The sequence below is a fragment of the Aythya fuligula genome, chromosome 22, assembly GCF_009819795.1.
Source record: "Aythya fuligula isolate bAytFul2 chromosome 22, bAytFul2.pri, whole genome shotgun sequence".
NCBI classification, from domain to species: Eukaryota; Metazoa; Chordata; class Aves; order Anseriformes; family Anatidae; genus Aythya; species Aythya fuligula.
The window spans coordinates 6,465,057-6,478,259 of NC_045580.1; positions in this window are offsets into that span (position 1 = coordinate 6,465,057).

Here is a 13,203-nt window from a genome sequence, read left to right on the forward strand (position 1 = left end):
CCCGTTTCCACGTGCCCAAGCCCTCTCCTGAGAGCAGGACGTCGGGCTTGCTGCTGGAAAACTTGCATGCGGGTGGGTGAGCAGCCCCTGGAGCCCCGCAGCACCCTGCCATGCCCACCACTGCTGGCAGAAAGCCACGAGTGCTTGGTGGCACACGGTGGCACCTCCTGCATGGTGTCGGAGCAGCCGGTGCCATGGTGAGGCTGGGACGCTCTGCAGAGCGCGGCGCTGCGGTAACCTTGACGGTACAAAGGCAGCACAGGCCCTTTATCGAGGTAACGGGCCCTGCATATTGATAGAGCCCTGGGGAAGGGAGAAGTGGAGCACAGATGCCCACAAGCTTTTCTTCTTGCAAGGCTGCGCCGGAGATAGGCTAGGAAAAGAATAAGAAGGGAAAAGAAACGCGTACGCACGCTCTTCATCTTGCAGTCCTGCCCTCTCTCAGAAATCTTATCGGCATCTCTAAGAGCTCGCGTTTTGCCACCTGGCAGTGCCACTCTTCCCTCTGCTGGAGGGGCAGAGGCACCCCTGGCTCGGGCAGCGCTTTGGGTGCTGTGCCCCTGTGTGATCACCAGTGCCCATGCAGTCCCCAGGCAGGTGGCAAATGGCCACGTTTCCTGGGGCTGCAGGTGCTGGTTCTGCCTGTGCTGCTGGCTCCCATCCCCACAGCAGAGCCCAGCACCACCCGTTGCTGCCAGCCATGCAGGAATGTGCTCGTTCCGTGGGGCAGCCACACGTGGGCACCTTGGTGCCCCTCAGATGGCAGCTATCGGCTGCCTGCCCGCTCCTTCCAGGAGGAGAGACAATTGTCCGTCGGCTCCTTTTATCCCACTAATGTTCAGAGCATGTTCAACATCAGATCCATCCTGTTTGCCCTCCCTAATGACCCAGATCTGGGAAATTAGAGCAGCACTCGTGGTCAGCATCCACTCGCGGGAGCCTGTGTTTGCCTGTGCTAGCCAAGCTTCTGAGATAATTACAAGATGTTCTGCTTTCCTGGGATTACAGTCAGTTTTTCTTCTCTTCCCCTCAATAAATATGGATGCACAGCTGCTGTTAAAAAGAATCAACAAAAATAAAAAGGGGCAGGCTCCAAACCCTGTGTGCTTCCCTTCAGTTATGCAGTCCCAGTGCTGCCTCTGCCCTAAATTCACACGGGTTGGGCTGGGGGAGGGCAGGTTGTTTGGTGCTTTTTTCCCCCAAATATCAGGCTTAGGTGGCTGCAAAACCAAAACAATGAGAGCAAATGTGTTGGGAAGGATACGGTATGCAATGGAAAATGATGCAGAGCTCCCCCTCCTGCCCCCTCATCCCAAAATGCGGCGTCAGACCCGCAGCAGGGCAGAGCCTGCGCAGCTGGGACCCTGCACCCCCAGCCTCTCAAGGACGTGTTTTGGAAGGATGCGTTCAGATCCCCAGGGCTAGCACCTTTCTGGTAGGAATCGCTGGAGTTTCCCACCCTAAGAGTTGCTTCTGGCCTTTAAAAGCCAGGATATGCTCTACTCCATATATATTAATCTCCTAATCACTAAATTAATTTCCATCTCAGTTACAGCACATTCAGTCTATTAGTAAATCATGTCAGAGCTGCTTAGCAACTTTTGTTATAAGACTCCTATTAGGCCGTGTCTCAAACCAGTGGAGATGGAGGAGCTGTAATCCTCACGGGATGAGCTTTGAAGCCACCACAGCATGGCCAGGCCCTGGGCACCAGCTGCCCCCAGGGGTACCCATCCTGTGCCCCGAGCATCGTGATGCTGCAGTGAGTATCCACACCCCAGGAGAACAAAGGAAAAAAAGGTTTTTGGCAAAGGGACAGACCCTGACCCTCAACACAGGGATGCAGGATCCTTGAGCTCCTTCAGCAGGCGTTTTATTCCCTGGGGCAGGGGAAGGCTCTGTGGTGCTGCTGAAGGAAGGAGCAGCTGGCTGTGGGTCCCCAAACTCCTGCCATCGCAGCACAGGGGGAAGGATCCCCGCTTACTGCAGCTGCCTGAGCCTGCTCGGGATGCTGGGCACAGGAGGAGCCTTCGCTCGCTGTCTCCTGGGGACCAGCCTTTGGCGAGAGCCACTTTGAGGCACACATCAGAGCACGGAGCACATTGCAGGGATGCTGCCGCTCCCTGTGCAGGGATGGTTGCCAGCTTGTGCTCGCAGGCACCCCTGAGCCTGGGCTGACCCCTGAGGATGGGGTGAGCAGGGCTAAACTGGGGCAAGGTGTGCGGTGTCGGTGCTGCCATCCCCATGGCGTCAGTGCGGCACGGCAGCGCGATGTTGCATCGCTCCCTCCCTCTGGTCCGGGCAGAGCTGTCCCCCGCTGGGCTTCATTTCAGAGTCCGGGGCTGTCATTACGGGGAGAAAAAAAAAAAAAATCATAACAGTTTGCTCACTCGCCTGTGCACCAATTTCCATCAGACCTCGCCGCTCCTCTCCCGGGGACGCTGCTCTGGAGCCGAGGAGCCCCTACAGACCTCTGTTTCCTGGCACAGGCAGACCCAGCACAGCATCGGGGCAGCCTCTGGCCGTGTGGCCACGCTCCCCCCATGCTCCCCAGCTGTGGCAGCGCTGTGCAAGCTCAATCAGCCCTGCAGAGTTCAGCCAGCACAGGCTGGGGGCTGCACAACGAGGAACCCCGGGCAAGGCCCAGCTGGCTGCAGCCCCGTTGGGCACAGCTGGGTACCCTACGTGCGCACCGAGGCTCTTCTGGCAAGGGCTCGCTGCAGGCAGCCTCGCCACCCAGCCCTCTTCCCCCCTCACCACGCCGCACGCTAGCTCCTCCGGCTCATTGCCGTGAAATTTAATTTGCAGCAATCAGCTGGAGGTGAGGCAGGCGCGGAATTAACTCGACGTGCTAATGTCGCATCCTGCCTGAGCCCCGCGGTTCGCAGCCAGCTGCGCCACAGCCCCCTGCCCGGCCCCCCAGCCCCCAGCACCCCTAAACTGTGCGAGTCTGAGCAGAGCGAGGGGAAGCACGAGAGCAAGGGCTCTCCCCCGCTGCCAAGCACACGTGCCCCGCAGTTAATTCAGCACTTGCCAGGGCCGTGCCGAGGAACGCAGGAGATTTCAGGACTCCGCCTGTCTCGTTCCACAAGCGCCGCAAAGGGTGAGTTATAGCGTTGCTGGATGCACACATATTCTGATAAGGAAGAATAATAACTTGTCAAAGATATATATGATATGTGTTTTCTTTCCAGACAGAATATATATTGGGATAATTCATCAACTTGCCTGGCACTGGCCAGAAGAGAGAGAGAAAAGAAGAATCCTAACAAAAAGAAGCCAGCGCGGAGAAACCCCTTTGCATCAGGCGCCTCCTCCCTGCTCATCCCTGCTCCCAGGCAGCCTGGCAAGGCCCCATGGCTGGATTTGGGGCTTGCTGTGTCCCCGTGCTGGGCTGGGGCAGGATGAAGCCGGGGACACCCACGTGCTGCCAGGCAGAGCCGTTTGCTGCAGGCAGGGTGGCCGAGCGGGCAGAGGTTTTAGCACCAAGCCACCGTGTTATCCAAATGGGCCTTCTGAGATAACAGCAGCTTTACCGCACCGAGCCCTAAATCCAGCTCAAATGCTAGCACTGAGCAAAGCAGCATTCCCTCCGGGTGGGGAATAAAGCAGGCTGCAGCTGAACCATCCCCTGCAGCGCCCACCCCACCGCCCGCCGGCACCCACCGCCAGGGCCAGCCCTCGCCCAGCCTCCCTTTCTGCCTCATTTCCTCACTGCAAACACTGCTGCCCCTCCGCCGTCCGCCCAGACAGGCTGTGACTTCCACGAACATATGCAGAAATATCTAGATCTGTCCGTCGGCAATTACCTGCTCCCCAAACTGGACACCTGCTAATTATTTCCAGTCAGCCAGATGGTGCAGTCATAAAGCGCTCGCCACAGCCGTACATGTGTGCGCCCACAAAAATGGCCGGATTTCCCTCCTGTGAGCCGAGGGATTACAAATAAAGCTCTTTGCCAATTAATTAGCAATTACTTTGTTTGAAAAATAAACATTCTGGTAAATAAAAGTCACAGCGAGGCAGGGCGGTGCTGAGAAGCAACAGCAGCATCCCCGGCGTGCGGCCGGCAGGACGGCCCCTGGGCAGGTTTCATGGCAAGGAGGAGCAACACACGAGCGATGGAGAGAATGGTTTGAGAAAAAGAGAACATATAAACGTGCCCTGACACTCTGCTTCATAACCAAGCAAGTAGAAGTGGTACCAGTGGGAAAACCGTGCTCCTCCCGTGTGTCCCCCCGCGGCTGCGCACGGGAGCTGCTGGCACAGCTCTCCCTGGTACGGGGACCTCAGGAAGCTGCAGAGCGGATTTACAGAATGATTTGTCAACTGACAAGCAAAAATATATTACCAATTTAGGGCCGTGATTTGCCTGCAACTTTTTAATCCTTGAGTTGTTGTTGAATAGATTAAAGTGTCTGCTTTGATCCAGGCTTTTAGACGGAAACATAAATATCACATCGCTCACGCTCCCCGCAGCCCGGCCAGCACTGTGGGCGTACCGAGGGGCAATGCGTGGCCCCAGCCCCCCAGGTCCCACCACCATGCAGCGAGGGCTTCTCCCACCTCCTGGTTTTAGCAGGCTGCTCATCACCCGCCTCTCTGGACAGCCACTTGCAGGACTACATTGGTGAGCAACTCGCATCCTGCAGCCCCAGCACGGCCTCTCCTGGTCCCTGCCTCTCTCCCCCGTGCTCAGCGGGAGGGCTGTGTCCTTCCTGCCCCACCATCAGAGCAAATCCCTCTGGTGCTGAGCCACCAAACAGCTCCAGGGGTGCCCACGGTGGTGGTTCCCCCCTCTGCTGCCCAGAGCTGCGCTGGGGACGCTGCACGGCTCCACCAGGGCTGGAGCAAAGGAGGAGGATTTTCCACTTTCAGGCTCTCCTCCACATCTCTGCCCTTTTGCTGGGAAAACAGCTTGCTCTGGATGCAGACGTCATGCTAGAAAGCCTCTTCCGAGGCTCACAGCAAGCGCCAGGCCCTGTTTTTATTTCTGTTGTGAGCCCCCAGGCCCGGGCAGAGGCGAACAGTGGGATAAAGGTCCTGAGCAGCACCAAAGTAACAGCAAAGCCCAATAAGATCGGGGGAAAGCAGCTCCCAGCAGCATGCAATTAGCTCTCAGACAATGCCCACAGAAATGTCACGGTAGCAGGGCGAGGCACGGAATTACCCTGACATTTTATTTAGTGGAAATTCGTGTGGACCTGCCAATGTTTTAATTACGGTATAAAAGCTGCTGGCTCCGGCGATGCCTCGGCAGGAGGTGCCACCTGCCAGGGGCCACTTTGGTTTGTGCCATACAGAGGGGAACGTGGCCGCACGTGGATGTCCCCGGCCTGGTGCTCAGGCACGGGACACGTCCTGGTGTGGGATTTGGGGACCGTGGCCACCACCACGCATGGCACGGCCAGCAGCCAGGCAGCATCCCCGCCACGGGACGTCCCCCACACACTTTTTGCAAACCCAGCAGTGATTGTGCTGCGGAGGCACAACCCGAGCATCTCTTCCTGAAACAATAAGCAGAGATCAATGTTCTGGGTAATTTTATGATGCAGAAATGCGGAGCATAATTCAATTTTCAGCAACAGAAACAAATGAATCTCTGTTTGCTCCCCTCTCATTTTTTTCCCCTCCTTCCAGCCCTCATTTGATACCGCTCCATGTGGCAACATCAAACAATCTTTGAATATTTTAGCTCCTGTAAAATATTTATATTATAATGCAAGGAAGGAAATTGGTTGCTTCCAAGCCATGTAAACATATGCCTTCGAACAGCTGGATTCCTGGCAGCGCTCGCGAGGCGAGGAAGCGGTTGTACGACTGTCACACTCGCAGGTACTTAAAAACAAAACCACGATGCCTCTGCCAGCTGAAAAGCCCTTCGAGCAGGCGAGCGGCACGATGGCAGCGAGCACGTGGCAGCCACTGGCGTTGGCACAGGGCGCACGAACCCAGAGGTTCCAGGGGTGAGACCACCTCCTTGGGAGCTGCGAACCTGCTCCCTGCAGGGCTGCTTGCTGCGGGTAAAGGGGGCAGCCCGTTCCCACCCATGGGGCATGGGGGTGCTGAATCTGGCCCCATGGCAGTGAGCTCCAGCTTCGTCTGCATGCAACGTGGTGGCAATGGTGCCGTGCATCTCCCCGCCGCAAGAAAACCTTCTGCAGCCTCACCACCTTCTGAGGTTACCAGCTGCAAGGTAACCTCCCCAAAACAACCCGGCTCTGTTCATCCCGCTCTCCTTAATCCTTTAATCAGCATTGCTAATTAATTATTAGTCTGCTCCAGCGCTAAGATCCTACTCAAAGCCCAGCGTCCCTGCCTGGCCAAGCGATCAGCCCGCTTCCTCCTCGTGCTCCCCCGGCAGTGCTGGGAATTGCAGCGGCACTCGAGGCCCCGTGTGGCCCCAATGAGCCCAGCCCCAGCTGCAGGAGAGGCCGTGCCATGTCGTGACATGTCGTGCCATGTCATGCCAGGGAGCACGAGGGCCTGCCCTGCGCCCATGGCAGGGGCCCTGCCTCCAGCCAACAGGAGATTAATTGAGGACTGCCATTAAAATGTCACCGAGAAAATTATTAAGTTAAGGTAAACCACTTCCACGCGTCAAAAGCAAAGGCAATCAGTCCCAGGCATGTCCCCCTAGGAAATTATGTGGAGTAATTAATCAAAAAGCTAATGAGAAATGTGTTTTCTTTCCCAGCCTAACACCACATCATATTCTTATTAGCCAAGGTTATTACAATAGTAATCATGCATGCTCTGAGTTCAAATTGGGTTTTTTTGCTCCACTGCCGCCAATTTAGAAAGCCATTAATGGAAAAGATAAACCCCGATACACAAACCAGCCCTTTGTGTTTATTCACCTGTCAGGTGATAATCGCCGCCCGCGACCCGCACCCCCCAGCACGTGTTTGCTGTCCCACAACCAGGGGCTGACCCCTGCCCGCTGCGCCGGCGCCGTCCGTGTGTAACCCAGGTGCTGTGCATGCATCACCCGGCCCAAACGGGGCGAGCACCTTCTGCACCACAAGCAGGGGGTGCAGTGGGGCCGGGTGGTGATGCACCCAGCTGCAGGGATGCTGCATCTGCAGTGCTAGCACCTGGCCAGCGCCGTGGGTTATGGCACAGCAGGGTTACGGCACGGCATGGTTACGGCACAGCCAGCTTGTGCCTCGGCACCGTCCCAGCCAGGCTCTCCCCAGGCATCTTGCAGCAGCCAGAAATGCAAAAAGGAGTTGTTTTCATGGTGCTGGTTCCGGCGCCGCCGCCAGCTCCCCCCTCCCCACGTCTCCCCGGCTCTGCTCCCCCAGCCGTTCTCCAGGGATGGAAATAAATGCTCCAACTTCAGCAGATTTTCGTGGCGCGCACAAAGAAACGGAAACGCTCTGCCTTTGTGGGGAGTTTGTGAGTGTTTAGTGCTGGGTGTATCTCGTCGGAGCCACTGGGTGCTCAGCACTTCAGCAAATCTGGCCTATTTATTTAGACGCCTTTAAGTGGGATCTTAGTTATTCTGTAAATCTGGCTGTAAGTGGGTAATTTGCTCTGTATTATGGGTTCCCCCTCCGCCCACCTCGGAGAACAACCATCTGCCAATCTTTCCAGACCTAAAGTGCACAGTCAGCAGCCCAGCAAAGGGAAAACATCTCTGCTTAATATTCAGCATTAAATAATTCAGCCCCCCTGCAGAGAGACCGGGGAGAAGAATGAGTCTGACAAAAAACATAAAGATTTCCTATGCCATGTTAAAAATGCATTGACCTGATTAGCTCGCTAAGAGATGCTGAGCCAGGGTGGATCAGAGCAGGGAAGCTCGCTCTCGGTGACAGGAGAAGCAGCAAGGACCTTTGCGGGGCAAATAAAACTCTGGTGTGATAGCCTCGTGTGCATTTTATAGAGAGCTTTTCCTTCTTTCTGTGCTGGTTTTGCTGCAAACAGGAGTTCCCTCGTCCAGGAGCCATCTCCCACCTTCCTCTCGCAGCTCCATTGCTGTCTTCCCTGGGCTTTGCCTTCCTCGTGGAGAAGAGACCTCCTTGCTTGGGCCATGCAGGCCAAAGGCAAGATGCCCTCTGGGTGCCCAGTGCTGTCCCAGGGCTGCTCCCCCAGCTCCAAGCTCCCTGCTTGGTGCCCATGGCCTTGGGGTGCTCCTGCCCCGCTCACCGCCCTGGCAGCCGGCACCATCCCTCCACGCTCCTTGGCAGCTGGGGCTCTGATGTGCAGCTTAACGAGAACTGACGAGCCGGAGACAAGTCTTCAGAAGCCCAAAGACAGGGCCCGGAGCAAGCCTGGAAGGGAGGAGCCGTCTCGACGTGCTGCCTTTGATTGCGCCGTGCTCGGCTTTGCCTCCGGCAGCGGGGCGAGGTGGCCTCAGCGGGGTTGGCACCCGCCTGGCTTGGCGAGGGCACCAGGGGGCTGCGAGGCAGGGCAGTGCTCTGCGGGGTGAGGCTGGCCCCAATGTGCCCAGAAACGCTGATACCAGCATCAAGGTGTGCTCATAAACCCCTGACCTACCAAGGGGGTGACCCCCGGGCACAGCGCCTGCTGGCAGCACGGCGAGCGCACGAGGAGCAAGGCAGAGGCAGGGGCACTGCTTGGCTGTGCCCAGCACAACGCAGCTGCAGCTCCAGAGGCAGCCAAGTGCCATGAATCCCCTCCCCATGGGGGGCTTCCCTCCCGCTGGAGCCCACCCCCCAACCTCCCCGCAGCACCCTGCTGGCCACCCCCCTCGGGACAGCCCCTGCTGGGCACCACCGAGCGCCCACCTCACCCCCAGTGCCCCCGTTCTGCCATGAGCCCTTCGACGAGAAATCTATTAGCTGGTAATTACGTGCAGCCTCGAACATTGTGGGTTTATTACAGCCATAAAGCACTCCACAATTAAGTCCTGGTGCAGGGCGTTTCCCACCAGAGGCACAGTGGGGTCGCAGCGCCACACCAGCTCGGACCCGAGGGCTGTGGATACGCTCACACGCACCGAGGATGCTGCTCGGGGCCAGATCCATCCAAAAAGCCCCTGGCAGGAGGAGAGGGACCAGCAGTGGCCCCCACGGGCCAGCCTCCTGCTCCTGCTGCCCCGTGGTGCTGGGCAGGATGAGCCCCGCTGGCGGCCGGAGGGCTGCGCGGCCGGGCTGCTTTGGCTGAGCAAGTTGCAATTTCTGAAGTTCCTCCCACATGAATATGGATGCACATCTGCCTCCGCTTAGGTGTAACAAATTGTCCGAGATTGTAGTAAATTGTCCCAAAATCGCGTCCACCGCTGACATCCCGGCTACCACGGGCGCGTACCGCTAGCAGCCCGGATCTGCCGGGAGCCGTTCCGCAGCCTGGAAAGAAGCAGCACTGCGGGCTTTGAATGTCTCATCAGCATCAGGCACCAACACCCTCCCGGGCCTCCTTCTCCAGGCTTTCCCCGGGCAGGCAGCCCTCCCTGCAGCCCCTCACCTCGCAGGGAGGCAGCGGGGCTTGGTGTCCCTGGGGAAACTGAGGCAACCCAAGCGGACCCGACCCCGAGCCCCGTTACTCGGTGCTTTGCTCTAACCGCCAGATAACGTGCCTTAAATGTGTTTATTTCCATCCAGGCTGCTTTTTAATTTGATTATTTATCTCCCGTTTAGCCTTTGACAGATCAAAGGCTCGGCAGAGGGGAAGCGGAGCCGGGCTGCGCATGAGAATGAGCCTCGATACATAATTAATTAACATAAAACAGTTTCATTAGGAGCCGGTGTTGCACGGCTGTTTGTCTTAAAAATTTAAACTGTGTAAAGAGAACGAGGGAAAACCCATCTCCGTGCCGGGCGTGTCCGTGTCCCAGCCCTGCCCAGTGACACCAGTGACACCAGTAAACACCAGCCCAGCTCCCCTGGGCAGCGCGACTGAGTTTGGGAACACGCGCCCCATCCTTGCTCCCCACCCCTCTGCCTTAATTGCGTGCGGTGTCGCCTCCCGTTGATTATTAATCTGTTTTTAATTCTATTAAGAGATGGCCAGGAGAAAGAGTATCAATTTTAGATTAACAAGGTTATTAGCACTTAATTATGTGAGGTGTCTTTGTAATTGAAAAGGAAAAGAGGAAGCGCCATAAATATCCCCAGCCTCTAAGCTCCTCGGGGTTTGCGGGTGGCTCCTTTTATTCACGAGGATATGGAACCATAAATATTAAATATCGTGTGAAAAAAATTAGGAGGAAGAGAGAGGATGCCCTCTGGATATTCCCGCGCTGAACGCTCTTGCATTTACAAATATTCATTAACTGGGATCTGCAAAGTTATTTCCACCAAGACTCGGAGAACGAGCAGGAGAGAGAGGTTATTTAAAAAAAGTAAGAGTCTAGAGTAAATATTATTAGTAATTTTTATCTCGGCATGTCCCTAATTATTCCATAATTAGGAAAAGCGCACATATGCATATACAATCACCTGTCAGGCTGGGTGGTTTTTCGCTCCCGGCCCCGCTGCCTGCCTGGGGAAGGGGGCACTGTGCAGCCCAAAGTGGGGGGCTTGGGGTGAACCCCCCCACGGTGCCCTCCCCTGCCCTTCCCCTGCACCCCAGGCACTGGAGGAGGCTGTGGAGCCACTTTTTTTTTTTTTTTTTTAATGGAAAAAAATTTCAATGACAAATCTTGGGCTCTTTTTAATTAAAAAATAATAGGAGATCTCAGCAGGAAGCGGTTACAATAACGTGTCATTTGCCTGAACCTGCTTTATTGAAGCTATTTAAAACCAAAAAAAAAAAAAAAAAAGAGAGCCTGGTGGCCAGGAGAAGCCCCATTTCCCTCCGTCAGACTCTCTGATGGATGCCTGCCCTGGGGCACGCACGGAGGCAGCAGTGGGGGTGCCCCGGCCTGGAGAGCTGCAGCAGGGCACCCAGGGCTCGTTAGCTGCGGAGGAGCTCGTTAGCTGCTCCCAGATGGCCCCAGCACCCTCCTCCCCCAGTCACCCACCCAAAACCCTGGTGGGGAGCAGGAGGAGAGCTCAGTGCCCCCATCCCACCTCCTGCTGGAGGCTGGAACCTGCTCAGCGGAGCCAGGCGAGGAATTTGGAGGCGAGGACGGGACACCAGGGCGGGCAGGGACTGGGAGCAGGAGCCCAGGGGGGGCACACGGCCTCTGGGAGCCCCACCAGCCTCTGGGTCCCCAGCAGGGTTTTTCCCTAAGCAATCCCCAGCAGCAGCAGCCGTGGAGGTGCAGGAGGACAGAGGCAGGGCTGTCCCAGGCTGTCCCACGCCACCCATCCCCTGCAACTGGGCAGGGGTCGTGGGGGGCAGCTGGTGTCACCCACCAGGAATTAAGCTCTTAATCTGAACTAAACGCATTACTGATGAGCTCATCAACAAAAATCTAATTATTATGTGTGAGGCCAAGCTTAATTGCTTGTCCTTGACATGAATAATGCACCACGTAAGCCTATTAGCCAGTGTAAGCCTATTATTATTATTATCGTGCTCACTGTCAAAAGTATAAAAGTAAAACAGTCGAACAGGGGGAAAAAATAATGTTATGCAATTAGCAGCAAAACGCCAGACAAATAAGCTCATTAATTCTTCGAGGGAGCAAGCTCCACCAGTAATTAGCAACTGCCCGTTTGGGGGCTGCTCAGGGGTGAAGCCTGCTCCTGCCACGGGACAGAGGGACGGGGAGGGCAGAGAAAGGAGCTGATGGGCAGGGGCTGGGGACACCCCCAGCAGCAGCACCCAGGGCCAGCAGGAGCAGGGGCACCCCAAAGGAGTGCAGATCCCTGGGGAAGTGGCAGAGAAGGGGCTTGAAGCCAGGAGCTGGGAGTTCAGTCCCTGTCCCAGCCACGCTCCCCCCTCACCTGAGCGCAGGCACCGGCCCTCGACCTCCCCCCAAACCCCGCTCGGCTCCTCAGCAGAGTTTGCTAATTAAATCCCGCTAATGAGAAAATCAGGATGCAGGAGCCGGCTGAACAACGCTGCCTCCTGCGCACACGCTCCTCGCAGACTTATCACTCGTCACAGGATGTTTACAATAATTTTTAATTTGTGCAATTATTAATCATTTTTCTATCTGCCTAATTTGCATAATAATTACTCTGCTTGGTGTTTGCCACGACTGTGAATGACAGTGTTTTAAATTAAATTAAGATTTTAATATTCATTTTTTTTTTGGTCAAAGCTAATCAAAGTTGCTGGTAGGTGCCAAGCCGGGCTGCTGCCCTTCCAGGAACGGGAACGAAGGCTCCTTCCATCTCCACCGCCCCTCTCATCCCCGAGGAGCCCGGAGCAATTTCCAATTTCTCTGCTGCCAAAAGCACTCAGGCAGAGCCAGGTCGGGGACAGGAGAGCTGTGTGAAAGCAGGACACGGCCCAGCAAGGCACAAAGCCTCTTGCAAAGGCAGAGCCCAGCCTAAGGAGCCAGGGGACCAGGGTCCGGCCCCACTCCATGCTCCAGGGAGCAGCTCCCCGTGCCCCAGGCTCCCTTCCCCGGGCTGGCAGCACCCTCTGCCGGCTAGCACGGCCTGGCCAGCCCCGGGAGGGGAGGCACAGCCCATCCTCACCCCTCTCCTGCCATCTCTCAGGGCGTGAAGACCTTCAGCTTTCCTCCTCTTGCTGCCGAAGCAAAAGGTGTGCACCACATCATCCTGCCAGCGCCACCGCTGCCTCTGGTCCTTCACATCCCGGTCTTCACCGAGCACTAAGCCAAGGGTTGATGTGACAGAAGCCTCCCAGGCCAGGTCCCTGCAGCTTTTCAGCAGCACAACTCGAGGCTTTTTCAGTCCGGTGGTGCTCCCAGGCTGCTCAGCAGCTGGGCAGAGGCGGCTCTCCTGTCCCTTCCCCAGCTGCAGGACCAGTTCAGGTCCCAGTTGTTATTAGTCCAGCTGCATCCACATCAGCCACCACAGCATTTGCCAATTTGCATCCAGGCAACGATAGAAAAGGATTCATTTTAATGGTTAAATTGCATCATCTGAGCTCTCCTATACCCTGTTACTTCACAGAGATCTATCTCAGCAAGAAAGTGCCTGGTAATAAAATTGTAATAGATGTATTACATAAATTCAGTACCGTAATGAGCTCTGCTCTAAGGTCCCCGTGGTAGTAATAAACACGTACTTCCATTTAAAATTTTAAAACTGAAGCCTTCGAAATAAGTTGCAGAAGTTTATGCTGTTTACAGGTGCAAAAAAAGCACTGTATTAGTACCAGCACTAAGCTGGCTCTGCCTTCCTGAACAGCAACTTATATTCCCTACTT